Source organism: Prionailurus viverrinus, chromosome D2 (assembly GCF_022837055.1).
Source record: "Prionailurus viverrinus isolate Anna chromosome D2, UM_Priviv_1.0, whole genome shotgun sequence".
Taxonomy (NCBI): Eukaryota; Metazoa; Chordata; class Mammalia; order Carnivora; family Felidae; genus Prionailurus; species Prionailurus viverrinus.
This window is the reverse complement of record NC_062571.1, coordinates 30,347,668-30,368,301: the sequence shown is the minus strand read 5'-3', so window position 1 is coordinate 30,368,301 and position 20,634 is coordinate 30,347,668. Positions and strand designations below refer to the sequence as shown.

At 37.4% G+C, this 20,634-nt stretch overlaps 1 protein-coding gene and 1 pseudogene across 5 annotated transcripts in view; both read right to left on the bottom strand.

Moving 5' to 3' along the window:
* The window catches only part of TET1 (tet methylcytosine dioxygenase 1), a 128,678-nt gene that overhangs the window by 30,998 nt on the left and 77,046 nt on the right, over nt 1–20,634 (bottom strand). The window lies entirely within an intron of this gene.
* Nucleotides 12,133–12,281, bottom strand: LOC125148466 (uncharacterized; annotated as a pseudogene).

Here is a 20,634-nt window from a genome sequence, read left to right as displayed (position 1 = left end):
TCCCATTTCTGTTGCTATAATAATATTACATAAACTTGAGATGAAACTTCTTAAGATGTTAGTTACCCAATATCACTTTCTTCTGTCACTCCAGATGGTTAACAATCATTGCTACCAAGGCATCCCTTGAGTAGAGTTGGCTTTAGGACCTTCCCCCTAAACACAATTATTTATATTAAAATTTTTTTCTATACTTATATGTCCTTTTACAGCCAAATAAGAATACATTTGCTTTCAAATAATCTCAAATACAAAATGATATATAATGTATTAAACAAAATTATACCAGATAATTTTCAAGTTTTCAAGCAAAGAACAAAGTTACATTTATCTAGTCTTTGTATGGGAAATGCTAAAATGCTATTTATTCATGGTTATCTGTGCTTTTCTCAGATTCTCCAAATGTCATTCAGTGAACATCAGAAAATTAAGCATAACGAGTCTCTAAATTCAGATCTAGGTTCAATATGCTGCTTAAGTATTGCCATGGTATGAAGATTTGTGACCACCAAAAATCCATATATTAAATCTTGAATCCCAGTTGTGGTGGTATTACAAGGTAGGGCCTTTGGGAGGTAATTAAGTCACATGGGGGAAGCTCTCATGAGTGAGATTAGTGTTCTTATAAATAGACACCACAGAACTCCCTAACACCTTCAAACATATGACAACACAAAGAGAAGAGGACTCCCCCCACCCCCCCATCCCTCCCCCCGCTCCACCCATGCTGGCATCCTGATTTGAGACTTCCACACTCCAGAACTGGGAGAAATATATTTCTGTTGTATAGAAGCCACTCAGTCTGGTATTTTCTCATAGCAGTCTAAATGGAGGAAGACAAGTATTATACCTGTCTAAGTCTATAAAAACTATAAAACATTAAAAGAAATTAAAGGTGATCTCAATAAATGCAGAACTACCATGTTCATGGGATAGACACTATTATAATGATGCCAATTTTCCCCAAATGGATTTCCAGATGTGATAGGATCCCAAGCAAAATCTTATCAGAGTTGATTTTGCTTTGGGTGGAAGTTGACAATCTTGTGCCAAAATTCAAATGGAAATGCAGAAGATGAAAAAGGGCCAAGAAAATGAATGAAGGCAAAGTGATTTACCAGATTATGAATCTTGACCCTTACTGCACATAAGTAGCTTGAGTTATATTGTTGATATAAATATGAAAGTTCAAACAACACGTTTTTGAAAGAAAACATCTTCATGACCTTGAAGCAGGTAAAACCAATTTAGAATAGATTACCACATTTAATAACTATAAAGAAAAATATTAAGAAGGTGGATTGTACAGGCGCTTGGCTGGCTCAGGTAGTAGAGCATGGAACTCTTGATCTCAGGGTTGTAAATTTGAGCCCCATGTTAGGCATAGAGATTATGTAAAAATAAAATCTTAAAAAAAAAAAAAAGAACTTGGATTATATTATAAAGTACGTCTGTTCATGAAAAACATTAACTAGCAAGAGATTAAGAAGGCATACAGGCAAGCAATACAGTGGGAGAAATATTTATAATACACATAATTGATAAAGTATTTTTACCCAAAGTATATAAGGACATTTCTCCAAGTGAGTAATAAAAACACAATAGAAAACCAGCCAAAGATTTGAACAGGCTCGACACAAGAGAATATCAAACAGATGATGAGCATATGAAAATATGCTCCACATTACTCGTCATGTAGCAAAGTAAGAAAATTTTAAGGCACCACATATGTTGGTGTGATGATAAAATAGTGAAAACTGCTATAGAAAACAGTCTGGAAGTTCCTCAAAAAACTAAAAATAGAACTGCCATGTGATCCAACAATTCCACTCTGGAGCTTACATCCGAAAGAACTGAAAGCAAGGCCTAAAACAGTTATTTGCGTGTTCATAGCACCACTATTCATAATAGCCAAGTGGTGGGAGCAATTCAAATGTCCACTGACAGATGAATGGATAAACAAAACGTGGCATATCTATACAATATCCAGACTTAAAAAGGAAGCGAATCCTATTACATGCTATATACAACATGGATGAACTTTAATGATACAATGTTAAGTGAAATAAGTCAGCCACAAAAAAGCAAATCTATATGATTACAGTTATAGGAGGTACCTAAAGTAGTCAAATTCATAAAACATAAAAGGGGAATGGTGGATACCAGTGGCTGTGATAATGGGATAATCGGGAGTTATTTAATGGGCATAAAGTTTCAGATTTGAAAGATGAAAATGTTCTGGAGATTTATGCCACAAAAATCTGAATATATATTAATGCTGAAGAATTATACACTGTAGTTAAGTGGGTAAGATGGTAAATTTTATGTTTTTTTAAACATAGTATAAAAAAAGTGGAAAGAGGTCTTAAAAAAAAAGGCACTAAACACCCATTAGAATGTCTACAGTGAAAACGAAAATATCGAGTATTGATAAGAATGTGGAGCGACTGGAAGAGTTGTATGTTAGTCATGTGACTATAAAGAGATAACCACTTTGGAAAACTGTGTGTTCCTATCAACCAAAGCTGCACATATGCACACCCCACCCTCCCCACCCCTGCAATTTAGCAATTCCACTTCTAGATGTACAGCAAATAAAAATGTATTCTTATATTTCCCAAAGATTTCGCCAATATTCATAATTATCCCAAATTGGAAACAACTCAAATGTCAATCACCAGAAGAATATAACTCCATAAATTTTCAACATTTATGGTAACAGAACACTACTGAGCAATGAGAATGACTTACAGTTACAGAAAACATGAATTAACCTTACAACTCTAATGGTGCATAAAGGAAGATAAGACGAAAGAATAATTATTGTAAGACTGCATTAAGATGAAGTTGGAAACAGGCAAGAGAAACCCATACTGTTGGAAGATAGGACAGCGGCTACTTTTAATCGGGGATAAGAGGGGACAAGAGTGCTTTTGAGGTGCTAGTAATATCAGATGCCAATTACACAAAGGTGCTCACTTTAGAAAAATCCTGTGACCTTAGGATTTCTGTAGTCTTCTGCACATATGCTACAGTTAATTAAGAAGTCTACCTTAACCTAAATTAAAACAAAAAACTGGAAAGGCTGGAGCACCTGGGTGGCTCAGTCGGTTAAGCGGCAGACTTCGGCTCAGGTCATGACATCACTGTCTGTGGGATTGAGCCCGAGCCCAATGTCAGGCTCTGTGCTGACAGCTGGGAGCCAAGAACCTGCTTTGGATTCTGCGTCTTCCCCTCTCTCTGCCCCTCTGTGGCTCGCACTCTGTCTCTCCCTCTCTCTCTCAAAAAAGAAATAAAAATTAAAAAAAATTAACAGCAAAAACTTGTAAAGGCGGTCATTTACTACTTCAGGATACTTTAGCAAGTTTCTTAACCCATGTATAGCAGCACAGAGCTAGAGCTAATTAATATTAGCCACTATTTCATGTCTCTTTGATTTATTACTGCACACTTGGCTCCTGATCATAGAATTTCAGCTCAAATATTTGTTGAATGAATGGTTAAAAACCACAAAAGCCCAATGTGGTTGCATTTTACAAAAATTCCAAAAAATACAAGTTACACTATTAAGATGAAAACTCTCATTTCAAAAGAAGATTTTAAATGAGTATAAATATCCCCAATTTTAAAACTTTTCTCGAGAATTGTATCATTTAGAAAGTGGGAGGATTTATTAATTTATAAGCTGTTGAATCTGTGGTCACGTGGCAGTCACTTTAGATGGTAAATGGTACATACAAACTTCTGTGGGAAATGTTTGTGTAATTAAAAACACACCACAAACTGAATGAAAAATGTTTTAAATAGTTTTCATAAATATGATCGACTTGCCATATATGTAAAATAATTTAAATACCATGAAGTCCATCCTTTTAAAGTACAGAATTCATTGGTTACTGTATACTCAGCGTTCACCCTCTCCCCAACCCCTTAGAAGTCATGCCACTTTTTTCTCCATCCTCTGTCTGCTTCGGTCCCAAATCTATTTTCTACCTCTATGGACTTTGCTCATTTGGGACATTTCATATAAATGGAATCCTCTAACACGTGGCCTTTTGTATCTGGCTTCTTTTCCTCAGCCTATGTTCATTCATGTTTGTAGTACTTATCGGTACTCTATTCCTTTTTACTGCCAAATAAGTATTCCATTGCATGGACATGCCATTTAGACTGTTTCCACTTTTGCAGTTATGATTGATGTTACAATTAACATTTATTTAACAAGTTTTTCTGTTGACATGTTTTCATGAGACCAAGCCCTGCAATGACAGTGTGGAGCCTGCTTAGGATTCTCTCTCCCCCTCACTCTGCCCCTCCACAGCTCACGGGGGGTGCATGCTCTCTGTCAAAATAAATATATTTATTTTTTAAATATTTATTTCCTTGTTGAGAGAGAGGGAGGGAGAGAGAGAGAGTGGAGAGGGGCACGGGAGAGGCAGAGAGAGAAACCCAAGCAGGCTACTCTTTGTCAGCAGAGACCAATGCAGGGCTTGACCTCATGAACTGTAAGATCATGACCTGAGAGGAAATCAAGAGTCATACAAGCCACCCAGTCACGACTAAATAAATAAATATAAAGAAAGAAAGAAAGGAACAATCAGACTATTTTCCAAAGTGCAAGATCTATTTTGTAATTACACTAGGAATGTACAAATGGATCCAATTTCTATATCCTCGACAACTCTTGTTATGGCTTGTCCTTAAATTATAGGCATTCTAGGGTAAAGTGGCATCTCATTTTAACTTTGATTTGCACTTTTCTGCTGAGTCATGATGCTGAGCATATTTTCATGTGCTTATTGGTCACCTGTGTATCTTCTTTGAAAAAGGTCTGTTCAAATACATTGTTCATTTTAGTTTGGATTGTTCATTTATTATTGATATATAGGAGTTCTTTCTTATAGTCTCTATACAAGCTCATTAGACATCTGCTTAGCAAACATTTTCTTCTATTCTTATTGTTTTTTTGACCTTTCTTTATAGAGTTGTGTGAAGCACAAAAGTTTTAAATTTTGATGAAGTGCAATTTATCTTGTCATTTGTGCTTTTGGTGTTTTATCTAAGAAAAAAATTGTGTAATCCAAGCTCAAAGATTTACAGCTATGTTTTTTGTTGTTATTGTTGTTGTTAATTTTTTAAATGTTTATTTTTGAAAGAGAGAGAGAGAGAGTGCTCAGGAGAGGGGAGAGAGGGCAGGGGGAGACAGAGGATCTGAAGCAGGCTCCATGCTGACAGCAGAGAGCCTGATGTAAGGCTTGAACCCAGGAACCGTGAGATTGTGACCTGAGCTGAGGTTGGATGCTTAACCAACTGAGCCACCCCGGTGCCCCTACAACTATGTTTTTATGTTTTGACTAATGATTACATAGCTTGAACTCTGACATTTGAATCTCTGATCCATTTGGGGTCTTTAAGTGACTAGGACATTTCATGACAAGTTACTTCATTGTAAAGTTTTAAAGTTAAAAGATGTGGTAAATAACTAAATATAAGTGATCCTGGATTGAATTCAGACCCAAGAAAAAATATGTTGTCTTTTTCCATAAAGGATAGTTAGATATAAGACCTAAAGATTAAACAATAATATTAAATCAGTTTTGATAATTGTCCTGTGGCTATGTAAAACTTTCTTAATTATATTGTGGTTATATAAGGCAACATTCTGGTTTGTTTGTTTTTTTTAAAGACTTCATGGGGCTCAAACTCACAACCCTAAGATCAAGAGTCTCATGCTCTACCAACTGAGCCAGCCAGGCACCACGCACCATCCTGATTTTTATGAAAAACATAGCAATGTATTTAGGGGAAAAGGGCATCATGTTTACAAATTACTTTTAAAGTATTAAGAAAAAATAGAGAATAAAGAGAGAGAGGGAGAGAGAAAAATAAAGCAAAGCTAATTTGGTAGAAAACTACATTTGCAAAATGTAGAGTATACAGAAATTCTGCAGTATTCTTGCAGTTTTTGAATAAGTCTAAAATTATTTTAAAATCATAAGTTTAAAAATAATCCTATGATGTTGGCCAAAGTTCCATATTGTATATTTTATTCTCAATACAAGCTTGGGATTCTTGTGCTCATTGTCCATAGGGATGGATGACAAGTTTCAAAACAGAGCCACTCAATCAGTGAGATCATAGGTCAAGACATAAGCTACAGGCAGATCTCTGGAAAGTGCCAAACCCAGGGATTCAAAAAAACAGGCCACTGTCAGAAACGATGTAAGAGCAAAGAATAAGTCTGCATAATCGGAGGAGTGAAGAATGGACATATATTTTGTAAAATAAAAGATCTCCCATTCTGAGGTTAACTCAGTCTGTGGGACAATGAATATTCAATGCATACCAAGGCCTAGTAACATCTGAAATAAATTAATGTAAATTAATAAGTATGTGAACTTAGATAAAGCAATTAGTCGCAAGTCCAAAATACTGTCAGGTTAACAAGATGTCATTTTGTCTAATTATTATGCTGCAAATTGTAATCACCTGGGAAGCCGATTAAGTACCACTGCAAAGGAAATCAGACAAATGCAAAGTTGAATATACAGTATCATTTTGATTAATGGGGAAAGTATTAGTCATGTACTTTTCTATCGGGATATTGTAGGGGAGGTAGACATTTGTAAGGGGTCTGTAGGAGTTAAGTGTGCAAAGCAGGGCTAACTCTGTTTGGAGAGCGGGAAGGCTTTATGGAGGAGACTCCTTTTAAAGAACGACAGAAGTTTGCCACCACAGAAAAGAGTACAAAGACCATTCTAAGAATTTTGGAAAATAAGTCCCACAAGGCAAGGATGTTATTTAAGGAAGAATTCTGCTAGTTGTCCAGATACCAGATGGCTTCTGTGTCTTATAAAACCTCCTTTATTAAATTATTATTCATAGTTGGCTCTATTTCTGGGATCTCTGACATAAAGATGATGTTCACTCTGTATATAAGATGCAGCTCAAGAGTCAATACCTTCCCAAAGCCCTTCCTGGACCCTCATCTCCAAATATTACTCTTGGTCTCCTCCCTACTCCTTCTATATGCTCTTCTTAAGCAGGCAAGTGGTAGCATTTCAATAGTAACAGCACACTGGTGACTGCTTAAGGCACAGCCATGAATGAACTCACCCAATAAGGAACACTTGACGGGCTGAATGAATTGCTGAGGAGTGATGGGGAAAGCTGTGTGATGGAAACTCTTGCCACACACCAGCTACTCCAAAGATGTAGGGTAACCAAAAGTTTGAGCTGCTGAAGAAAATCTATGAAGACCCAGAATTTCCTTTGGCAGTTTAGGTATTGGTTGACCATTGGGAGAGCACGCTCAGAGAAAGGGTGAAGAAAGAAGATAGAGCAGTCTGATGATCATTAGGAAAATATTTCCTAGCAAATCTGTGATAGAATTCTCTCATCCCAGGTTATACATGATTCTGCCTCTACAGCCTCTTTACGAATAGCTCTGCAAAGTACATTCTTAACGATTTTCCAAGAACATGGTCCAGATGGGACAACCTATAGAAATTCCCCATGGATAGTTCTTAAGATTGGGATCAAGAGTGACAGCCTAGGGGCGCCTGGGTGGCGCAGTTGGTTAGGCGTCCGGCTTCAGCCAGGTCACGATCTCGCGGTCCGTGAGTTCGAGCCCCGCGTCGGGCTCTGGGCTGATGGCTCAGAGCCTGGAGCCTGTTTCCGATTCTGTGTCTCCCTCTCTCTCTGCCCCTCCCCCGTTCATGCTCTGTCTCTCTCTGTCCCAAAAATAAATAAACGTTGAAAAAAAAAAATTTCAAAGGAGTGACAGCCTAGGATATTCTAAAGAACTCTCTGGTGGTGTGTGTGTGTGTGTGTGTGTGTGTGTGGGTGGGTTCAGGACAACTCATTACTAAGTGTATGAAAACTGCTGGGGAGACAAGACTGTCCTGAGAAACAAAATTACTGTTATAATTTCTAAGGAGGCAGGTATAGGTAAACAGTATTTTCACATGCTTAGGGGCATAGAAATAAGAAACTCAAAGACCTAGAGAGGTTTCCCCTAGGGCAGGCAGATTTGGGTTCTAGTCATATTGTATTTATATAGGCAACAAAAAATTATTGAAGCAGCTGTCTAATCCACACCACTTCCAAAAACCAGAGAACATTAGGTATTTATAAAAAAGGTTTAAAAAAAATGAGAGGAAATTGTCCTTCTAAATTTCAATTTTTTCTTTAAAGCTATAGCAAAGCACGTTTTACCAGCCAAGCAATGGTCTGCTCTAAATGGGTCAAGGAACAATTTCAACCAAAATGAACATATAGAAAATGGAATTTTAAATCACTGAAAAAAATTCAAATTAACTATGGGATCCATACATAAAATTATGAAAGTACAGGGAGACACTATGTTTCTAATAGCCCAGTAAAGACTCAGGCTTCCTCAGCCAGATGAAAAAAACTCTGAAGGTATAGAGTAAATGACATTGATTTGACCAGGTAAGAATCTCTTTTTTTTTTTTTTTTAATTTTTTTTTCCACATTTTTTATTTATTTTTGGGACAGTGAGAGACAGAGCATGAACGGGGGAGGGGCAGAGAGATAGGGAGACACAGAATCGGAAACAGGCTCCAGGCTCTGAGCCATCAGCCCAGAGCCTGACGTGGGGCTCGAACTCACGGACCGCGAGATCGTGACCTGGCTGAAGTCGGACGCTTAACCGACTGTGCCACCCAGGCGCCCCAAGAATTTCAAGCTTCTGTACAAAGATAACAGTCAAGCACTATGACTAAAAGAAAATCTACTGGGGGGCCTGGGGGGCTCAGTTGGTTAAGCGTCTGACTCTTGGTTTTGGCTCAGGTCATGATCTCACAGTTCTTGGGTTCGAGCCCGGCATTGGACTCTGTGCTGACAGCACTGAGCGGGCTTGGGATTCTCTCTCCTCCTTTCTCTGCCCCCTTGTTTGTGCGCTCTCTCCCTCTCTCGAAATAAATAAATAAATAAATAGATAGATAGATAAACGTTAACAAAAAAATAAAAGAAAATCTAGTATTTAAACAATAGCAGACTATATAATAGAAGTTTTATTTACATACCACAAAAAAAGATAACGTAAATAAAACATGGTTATGAAGAGTGAATTCATGGAAGAAATACAAATGGTTAATAAAACTTTTTTTTTTTTTAATTTGGGGGAAAGAGAGCAGGTAAGAGGGGCAGAGGGAGAGAAAATATCAAGCAGGCTCTGCGCTCAGTGAGGGGCATGACTTGGGGCTCAATTCAAAGAAACTGGGATCATGACCTGAGCTGAAAGCAACAGTTGGACACTAAACTGACTGAAACACCCAAGCACCCCAAATGGTTAATAAACATTTAAAAGAAACCAATGTAATTAGTTACAATGTAAGTTCACTCATAGTATCAATTTTTGGTTACTAGGTTAACAATGATGAAATAGATTACACTATTAGATACATATATATAATTCAATTTTTTAATATAATTCAATTTTTAAGAAATTAACAATAACTAAAAGATTTATTGTTAACTCAAGTATTTAAAAAATTTTTTTAACATTTCTGTGGGTGCATGTGCAAGAGACAGCACGAGCGGGGGAGGGGCAGAGAGAGAGAGGAAGACACAGAATCCAGAGCAGGCTCCAGGCTCTGAGCTGTCATCACAGAGCCCTACACGGGGCTTGAACTCACCAGCCATGAGATCATGACCTGACCCGAAGTCAGACGCTTAACTCACTGAGCCACCCAGGTGCCCCTGGGGTATTTTAAGCAAAGAATTTGTAAGAGTTTATTTATTTATTTATCTTAGCATCTTTAAATATTAAGCAAGTTCTCAGATGCTTTCTTTTTTTTTTTTTAATTTTTTTTTTAACGTTTATTTATTTTTGAGACAGAGAGAGACAGAGCATGAACAGGGGAGGAGCAGAGAGGGAGACACAGAAACCGAAACAGGCTCCAGGCTCCGAGTGGTCACCACAGAGCCCGACGTGGGGCTCGAACTCACGGACTGTGAGATCATGACCTGAGCCGAAGTCGGACGCTTTACCGACCAAGCCACCCAGGCGCCCCTCAGATGCTTTCTTTATAATTTCTAATATTGGATCCAAACTATACATGAAGAATTCCATTTCAGCATGCAACTAAGAGTAAATGCCCTTGAGAAGATTCTGCTCCAAAACAATCCCATGCTTATTTTTTAAAACATGTTTATTTATTTTGAGAGAGACATGGGCAACAAAAGGGAGAGAATTCCAAACAGGCTCTATGCTGTCAGGGCAGAGCTAAACCAGAGGCTCGATCCCACAAACCTCAAGATCATGACCTGAGTCAAAATCAAGCATCACTCAACGGACTGAGCCACTCAGGCACCCCAATCCCATGCTTATTTAATCAACCTTTCTTGGGGCGCCTGGGTGGCGCAGTCGGTTAAGCATCCGACTTCAGCCAGGTCACGATCTCGCGGTCCGTGAGTTCGAGCCCCGCGTCAGGCTCTGGGCTGATGGCTCAGAGCCTGGAGCCTGTTTCCGATTCTGTGTCTCCCTCTCTCTCTGCCCCTCCCCCGTTCATGCTGTCTCTCTCTGTCTTAAAAATAAATAAACGTTGAAAAAAAAAATTAAAAAAAAAATCAACCTTTCTTGAAATTTAGAAAGTTTTTGCCATAATATTAACCCTGTCACTTCTCTGCCCAACATGCTTCAGTAGGTGTCGAACATTTTTAATTGAATGTTTTAACATCCAAACTTAGTTTGGGTATGCCCAGGGTTGTTAAACATCATTATCTCAGAAAGTAAATTTAAGATCGATTTTTAAATTTGAAAGTAATCAATTTTTACGCAAAGGAAACAATCAACGAAAGTAAAAGACAACCTACTGAATGGGAGAAGATATTTGCAAATGACACATTCAATATAGGGTTAGTATCCAAGAGATACAAAGAAATGATACAACTCAACATCCCCAAACCAGAAGAAATGAACAGACATTTCTCCAAAGACATAGAGAGGCCAACAAACACATGAAAAGATGCTCAACATCACTCATCATGAGGGAAATACAAATCAAAACCAGAACCGGATATCACCTCACCCCTGTCAGAATGGCTAAAATCAAAAACACAAGAAATAATATGTATTGGCAAGGAGGTGGAGAAAAATAAACCCTCATGCACTGTTGGTGGGAACACAGTGCAGCCAATGTGGAAAACAGGATGGAGGGGCCTCAAAAAATTAAAAATAGAATTACCATGTGATCCAGTAATACTACTATTGAGTATTTACCCCAAGAATACGAAAACACTAATTCAAAAAGATATGTGCAGCCCTATCCTAATTGCAGCATTATTTACAATAGCCAAAGTATGAAAGCACCCCACATGTCCATTGAATGGATAAAGCAGATGTGTAAAAGATGAGGAATATTATTCAACCATTAAAAAAAAAGAATAAGGGATGCTTGGCTGGCTCAGTTGGAAGAGTATGTGACTCTTAACTTTGGGGTCATGGGTTTGGGCCCCACATTGGGTGTAGAGATTACTTAAATAAATAAAACTTAAAAAAGAAAAAACACAAAAACTGGGGCACCTGGGTGGATCATTCAGTTAAGCATCCAACTTCATCTCAGGTCATGATCTAGCATTCTGTGAGTTTGAGCCCCACATCGGACTCTGTGCTGGCAGCTCAGAGCCTGGAGCCTGCTTTGGATTCTGTGTCTCCCTCTCTCTCTGCCCCTCCCCCACTCACATTCTGTCTCTCTCTCTCTCTCAAAAATAAACAAACATTAAAAAATTAAAAAAAAATTACTAAATCTTGCCATTTGCAATAACAGGGATGGAGCTAGATAGAGAGTATAATGCTAAGTGAAATATGTCAGTCAGAGAAAGACAAATACCTTTATGATTTCACTCATACATGGAATTTAAGAAACAAAACAAAGAAAAAAAATGGAGACAACCCCCAAACTAGACGCTTATTTATAGAGAACTAATATTAACCAGAGGGGAGGTAGGCAGGCAATGAGTGAAACAGGTGAAGGGGATTAAGAGTATACTTAACTTGATGAGCAGTGACTAGTGTACAGAATGTTTGAACCACTGCATTGTATACCTCAAATTAATATAACGTTGTATGTCAACTATACCTGGAATTAAAATAAAAAATTTTTTTTAAAGTATGGTTCCTGTAAGTACTTCAATACCAGGTCAATGTGTGGAATGGATGGTGCAAGCTCCTATTCCATCTCCTTGCTCCAAACCCCATTTAATATAGGTACAGATACTATACTTGATCTTAGCCAAAAGGCCAAGTGACTTAAAACTTAATTTTAATTTTATATAGGGTTTTAAGTTTCAGTTTGGATACTTGACCTTGATTTAGTTTTGAATTTTAATTTAATAGTTGCATAAATATAGGACTACATTACTTTTCTTAAGGAAAAAAAAAACCAACAACAAATAGAATAGTCCTTCTAATACAATCTCAGTTGTAAAGATGTTAGGTGATTAGGGTTCTGCACCAGCTCCACTGAAGACCTGGGGCCCACAAAAGGACTAGTTTAGAATCACAGCTAGGAGTAATATCTGCATCATGTATGGAGTCTATTACCAAGGTGAGATCATTTTTGAGTTTATTAATAGTCACAGGGGAGAAAAAATTGAGCAATATTTTCAGCACAAAATAATGGTGACCAACCAAAAAAACCAATAAATACAAACAATCAAACAAAAACAACACAACCCTTTGGTAAAGACAATTTAAAAGTACCTATGTATGATAATAGAATAAGCTTCAGCCTTTGGGGATAATGACTGGGTACATGCGAGAGACTTCTAGGGTGTTGGTAATAATTGGGTGTGTTCCTCTTGATCTAGCTGGTGGTTACATGGGAGTGTTCACTTTGTAAAGCTTAACTGCGCTATATATGAAGACTTGTGTAATTTCGTTTGTGTATATTATACCTGAATAATAAGTTTCCTTAATAAACGAACTCTATAAAAGTAGTTCTAATGGTGGTCTTAATTCAAGAAAAATATGTTTTATAACAAAAAAAGGCAAGGACAGTGAAAAATGTCTGTTCAACATTAGCTGAGAGTTAGCATCAACTTCTTGGCTTCTGCCTAATTTTGAATAAGGAAGCATAAATATTCTTCTCACATTATCAAGGTATCACAGAAACCAAACAAGTAGCCCAGGACACTATACTCCCTTTATTACACACCATAGTAATATTTCAGAGAAGTGCCTGATTTGGGGACAGAAATATGCAGCAACATGATACAGCCCAAAGACATCGAGGACAGAACCTTGGAACAAAGGAACCAAACAGGGAAAGGAAAGCATTCAAAGGTTATATACATATATAAATCCAGACAACATGGTTTGAAAACTTGTGGATACTTGGTTTTCTTCTTACCCTAAAACTCTGCTCACCTCAGACCAGAGCAGGCAATAAAATATTCACTTGTATATATTTACTGCCACACCTGCTCTACTGACCACAAAACAATCCTATAGAGGAGAATCCATAAACTGATTCCTGCCGTGAACTGATCAGGCACTGGAGCCATCTGGGCAGCGTACTGTTTGAATTCTTGTCCCTACTCCTCCCACCACCTCAGAGGCTTAAGAGCGTGTGCATGCACACGCGCAAGCGCTCATGGAGTTAGTAGTATAGGGAGTTAACAGAGCCTACTGTATCCAAGAGACTCCATCCTTTCCACCAAAATCTACAGAGTAACAAGATAACTAGTCCTTGACAAGACTCACAGTGACATGACAGCAGAGAACAGAGTCAGAAACATCTGCGAAAGGCTAACAATTATGGGGGAGGGTTAATGACTACCTGGCAAAGAAAAGTGTTAAGAGCAAGGGCACAACAATGTCAGAAAGGCTCAAAAACCTGTCCTGCCTGGTTAGAATTTGCTGCTAGGATTTTTCTGTGTGACCATTAAAAAGAGGACCAATAAGTCTCTCCTTCAAGAAAAGGAGGCCAAGTGCAGCACAATAAAAACAGGATAGAGTTCAACCACTATGAACAAACGTACATGGAAAAATAGAGTGAAAAGATTTACATAAAAAGTCACAATGTCTGATTTAGGTTAAAGTTGAATATCAAATATACGATAAATGTACACTGTACAGGACGAAGAGTAAAAATGGAACAATGCAAACCACTAGTTAACTGTTTACTGAATTCTTTCATTTAAAATGATTGGTCTTCCTCTACCCCATCCCTTTACTTCATTCCTGCATAAAGCATCCCTGTAAGACTCAGTAATGCTAGTGCCATTCAAAATAATCTGCTCTAAAGTCCTAAAAAAGGATGTAGACTATGGAGACCTAATTCTCTCAAATTTTTATTTGACCCATATCAAAGTTCAAATTTGAGATGGACAATTTTATCAGACTGTTAATTCTCATACTCCAAGTTCTGCATGCCTTAGAAAAGAGCTAATAATGAACACCACGGCAATACTGTTCCAAGATACCAATTCAAATTCAAAATATTCAATATTCTATAAGACTTATTTAAGCTCTATGTTCATTCATTCAACAAAAATTTTTCAGTGTTGACTATGTGCTGGGCAGTGCTTTGGGCACTAGCAATGAACATATGAATATGTTAAATTAGATAATTTGGAAAGGTTGCAAAAAATAAAGTTTGATTAATATTTTGATTTCTCTAGGACATACAAGCTTTTACGAGACCTAGCTTTTCTTTTTCACAGATATACAAAATCAATTCTTGGTTTTGTTATCAAGATTACACTTTTGACTTCTCATTAGTAGACACCAAATTTTCATTAAGTTGCTTAGCAACCGTGCTTTACTTCATTCCTTATCTCTGGATTGCTTTTGTATTTGTGAAAAGTGCCAGATATGTATCACGATGTATTGAAATGTTCTTTTATTCTGAGATAAGTATTGCAAAAGGGAAAATAAAAAAGTAATTTTACTATAGCTGCTTCATGGAAAATGCTAACTACTCTTTTTTGTCCCTAAGAACCCCTGAAGACTTAAATCAATAATAGCAACAGAATGATGCTACCAAAATCTTTGAATGGTAGATTTCATTTTTGTCTTCATTAAAAAAAAAAAGAGGTATACACTAAATTCTGTCAGTGTAATTATTATTGCTTAAGAGAAGGTATGGAAGGTAGGAAGGAAGGATCATCTAGAATCCCACCACTTAACCCAACTACCTTGCTTTCTTTTGGATGACTCACTCTAGGGAGAGCCAGCTGCCATGTCCTAAGGATATTTTTACCCTTTGCTACTAAATAGGCAAGAAAGTAAAGAATTCAGAAATATGTAACAGATATAGATTTAATGAACCCATGTCAATTGTCAATACCAAGTATTGGGACCCAGTCTCTGCTATTTGTTTCAGCAAATGTGCAAGGTACTATGTAAGGGCAAGATTCAAAATAATGAAGCCAAACAACATGTGAGTAATATGTGAGTAGGGGGAGGGCAGGAAAAGCAAGAAAATTATTACCACAAAAGTCAGGATGGGAAGTTCTTGGGCTTCCAGGAATCAAACAATATTCTGACCTGGGTAGTTGCTTTATCAATGTTTTCTTTACAATTATAGGTAAACTGTACTTTATATTTTATGAACTTTTCTGTTGATATATTCCATAATGAACAACGTTAATACTTAACAGCATTATTTTGTTAATAAAGTTCACAAAGGACTTCTTTTCCTCCTTACAAAAATACAGGACTATGTTAGATTATATTAAATATTAACTATATTGGATAAGGCTGAGATAGATATATTTTACAAGGCCAATATAGTGTCTTTAACATGATATTTTTAGTGAAGAAGAGATATAGAATATTGCTGTAGTCATCTCCAAGACATCTCCAATGACTGCCACCACCTAGTATTTACACACTTGCACAGAACCTTCCTACACTGAATAGGGTTCACTTGTGTAGCAACTTCCAAGGCTAACACCCTAAAAGACACTGTTGGGACATCTGTGTGACTCAGTCAGTTAAGTATCCAACTCTTGATTTCAACTCAGGTCAAGATCTCACTGTACAAGAGACTGAGACCCACAATCGAGCTCTGCACTGTCAGCTCAGAGCCTGCTTGGGATTCTCTCTCTCTTGCACCTCCCCTCTCTGTTCCTCCCTTGCTTGTGCTTCCCCCCGCCACCCCCCCCCCCCAAAAGACATTCTAGCTGTTTCCTTGTTATCTTTTGATTGACTTACTATGGCCATGGCAGGGCATGGGAAAACACCTAAGTCCTATGATAAGAAAGCAAGGCCTCTAGCAAACAACCATCAATGAATCTCCTGCAAATGACCTGGGAAGTAAACCTTCCAGCTCCACTCTGTACTCTCCAAATTTGCAGATGACTTCAACCTCATGAGAGACCCTCTTCCGGAAGCACTCTGCTAAGCTACTCTCAAATTCTTTTAAAAAAAATTTTTTTTAAGTAGGTTCCATGCTGAACATGGGGCTTGAACTCATGACCCTGAGACTGAGTCAAATGCTCTGCTGACTGAGCCAGCCGGCACCCCTACCCTCAGATTCTTGATCCACAAGAGCTCTATGAGATAATAAAAGTTCCTTGTTCAAAGCTACTAAATTTTGGAGTACTTGGTAAGCAGCAGCAGATAATACAGATTTGCCAATTAATTCCTTAGAATGCTCTTTATAAAACATAAACCAGGTAGATAACATATCCCTAATTAAAATACCTCAAAGACTTCATGTTGTTCATGGACTAAGACCCAAATTGCCCACTATGGTCTATAAAACCATTCATGCCCTGGCTTCTGCCTAACCTTTTTACCCTCACACGGTTCCATTCTCTACTTCTTCAGTGACTAGACTCCTCTGAGGTTATTAACGAATATACTCTTTTCTATCACCTTTTTTTTTTTTTTTTTTGCTGTTTTCTCTGCTTAGGAATGTTCTTCCCTGCATTCTTGGGAGTATTCTTTGCACACTTGGCTCCTTTTTGTCTCTCAGTTCTCAGCTTAAATGTTCCCTCCCCAGAGAGGCCTTCCCTGATGACCCGTTCATGAGAAAGCCCTGGAAAGTTCCCACTAAAGAGAGAAACAAGATAAGGAGGCCATATTTAAAGCAATATAAAACTGGAGTTAGTCTGTTTGAATAATTGTATGAAGTGAAAGAAATTGTATAAAATTTGAAAAAATATAAATTTGTCACTACAGACTACATGATTGCACATCTGAGATCACAAGCAAAATAAACTGAAAAATAAGAAACAAAAGAAAAAGAAAAAAGAAGAAATATATAAACTCTGGGAAGTAAACTTTAAGACACCTCTGAAGGAGGGGCACCTTGCTGGCTCTGTCAGTGGAGTATGTGATTCTTGATCTCGGGGCTTTGGGGACTCTCTATGTGTTGGGTGTAGAGTTTACTTAAAATTAAATCTTTGAAAAAAAATTAAAGCACCTCTGAAGGCCAAAAGAATACCCTAGCCAGTGGAAAGGTCTCCTGTGTAGGACAGAAAGACTAAGTATATTCTCCAAATTCTCTGTGCGGTATGGTTACAATAACACCAATAGGACTTTAGTTTTGCAACTAGACAAACTGATTATTAACTTAGGGGAAAAATAAACAAGACAGGAATAGTCAAGAGATTTCTGAAAATTAGAAGGAATTACCTCTACCAGATATTAAAATATAATGTAAAGTATATATATTTGTGTATATATACAAATATATAGTATATAATATACAAATACATAGTATATACAAATATATAGCATAAATATATTGTAAGAGTAATTTGATGCTTATTTGGGAGACCCATAGCAATGAGATAACAACAGAAAATCTAGTAGTATAAACAAATACAAATCAGTGGAGAAAATATGGACATTTAAATAAGTGGTGTTGGATGTCTGCACAGTCATCTGAAAAAATATAAGCTGTTATTAACATCCTACATGCAAAAAATGGATAAAATAATGCAGAAAAATCAAATCATTAAAATACGACAGAAAGATTTATCAGCTTATAAGCTAGAAGTGGTAAAGATTTTTCTAATTAAGACACAATACACTAAAGTCAAAGAACAGATGAAAGGTATTTACCTTAAAATTTTTTTCATCTCCAAAATTTTGTTCAAAATTTAAAATTTGATTTAAAAATTCTGAACGTTAAAAATAACAACCAGTGGAAATACATCTGCAACCTTTATGACAAATGTCAATTTTTCAAAGGGGCTCCCATAAAATCAATAGAAGACTAATAATCCAATAGAAAAATTGGCAATCTGTATATTGTTTCCTACTTTAAAATGTTTTGCATCGCCTGTATTTTTCAAGAGTGATTAAAACATAAAAATAAACATCACTTTGGCTACTGTTTAGATATATCTTCACCAAAACTGTTACACATAGAGATTGACTCATATGGGTGTTACATGGGGACTGAAGAAAGGATGTACTTTCACAGCTGAATTGACACAGTCTGAAAATCAGTGCTTGGCTAGGACAAGAGGTTGATCCATGAATGAGGAAACAGTCGTTCAAAACTAGTTGGGGAGCATTTTAAGGAGATTTTATTTAGTTCTTGAGAGGTGCGGTGGCCCAGCAAACATGTAGTTAGCAAGCCTAGTCTGAAACTCTGTGATGGCTGGAAGAACCCTGGCCAGTTTGTTCCCATCTACAAAATGACCGGTAGATCTTAATTCATGTTTGCATCCCTAATATCTAGCCCAGGGGCTGACAATAGAAAGTATTCAAGAAGCACAGTTTCTTCACTTATTTTTCTCCTTCTGAAACTGTTTCTTTTCTCTTCTAAAACTCACCCACATTCTAACAAATTGAAGGCAAGTTATCTTGGAACTTGATTCTATCTCACATAACAGAAAACCCCCAAACAACACGTTTTTAACGTGTTAAAAAAAATTCTCTCTCATGTTAAAGAAATTCAGATTTAAGGGGCACCTGGGTGGCTCAGTTGGTTAAGGGGCCGACTCTTGATTTCAGCTCAGGTCATGGTCTCATAATTCATGAATTCAAGACCCGCATCCGGCCCAGCGCTCATAGAGCAAAGCCCCCTTTGGATCCTCTGTCTCCCTCTCTCTGTCCCTCCCCGCTGTTCATGTTTTCTCCCTCTCTCTCTCTCTCCTTCTCTCAAAAATAAACATTTTTAAAAAATTCAGATTTAAGAAAGACTGAAGTTAGTTTGGCAGCGCTCCTGGTATCATCAGGAACTCATGCTCCTATCTTTCTTCACACTAGAAAGTCAATCTGTGCTTCAAAAGTGGCTGTTGGAGCCCCAGTCATTAAATAAACTCATGTTCTATAAATGTTGAGTGAAAGGAGAAAGACACAAAAGAGCACACACTATATGAGTCTGGGTATATGGAGTTCATCAAAAAGACCTTTAAAGAGATAAAGGTCAAAATAGTAGTTACCTTTATGTGGTGTTATTGTCTGGGAGGGCCCTTCTGGAGTGCTAAAATGATTATATCATCATCTGGATAGCGTTAGACACAAGAATAACCTTGATATGTATGTACATCTAAGCATTTGGGGACTTTACTGTAAGATAACTAAACAAGGTAAATTCTAGATCTTTGAGTTTATCTGTATTTTGACAAGACTAGGAACTCCACATAGATTGAAGAAACAGTATTTTGGAGGCCCCTGGGTAGCTCAATTGAGTAAGTGTCTAAAGGAAGCTCAGGTCGTTATCTCACAGTTCATGAGTTTGAGCCCTTCGTCGGGTTCTATGCTCTAAACACAGAGCCTATTCAGATCATCTGTCATCCTGCCTCTCTGCCCTTCCCCCACTCTCTCTCTCAAAAATAAACACTAAAAAAAAAAAAAAAAAAGAAAGAAACAAAGTATTCTAGAGTGTGCAGCTCTTGTGCTTTTAATTGCTTCCAAAGGTTTAAAAGTAACCAAGACAAATACTCTACTACTAGAGCAGCTATGGGTGTGGCAATTGTCTTGCTTTAGGAATACCTGGGTTTAATCCTACTTTTATTTTGTATTTAATGTCTTTAATTTCTCCAAAAGGGGTATGAAGTTACTGACTTTGACCTTATTCAAAATCATAACAGAGTCCTTTTGTGAGGATTCAAGTTTTTAACATAGTACCTGATGTGTAATAAAAGGTAGTTGTTATTATTTTATTACCATTATTACCAACATCAATTTTTTTTTAACAACATCGTCATCATTATTAACAAATGATGGCACAGGGATCTAAAATGATTCTACGATTGGGGCGCCTGGGTGGCTCACTTGGTTGGGCGTCTGACTTCAGTTCAGGTCATGATCTCATAGTTCGTGGGTTGGAGCCCCGTGTCGGGCTCTGTGCTGACAGCTCAGAGCCTGGAACCTGCTTTGGATTCTGTGTCTCTCTCTCTCAATCTCTCTGTCCCCCCCCCCCCCCCCCCCCCGGACATGCTCTGTCTCTCTGTCTCAAAAATAAATAAACATAAAAAAATTTTTTTTAATGATTCTATGGTCAAAAATTCCAAATAAACTGGTTAATATCCTTGTGGGTGTAAATGTCCTACTGAATATATATATTTGGCTAGGAACTTGTTTTACAGTTGAGAACTTCCCAAAGAAGTTGAATTCAGTTCTGCATGTTTAGAAAACCAAAGTAGTCATGGGTACAATTTTGGGAGTATGTTGTAAAAAAATTTAGTTTTGCT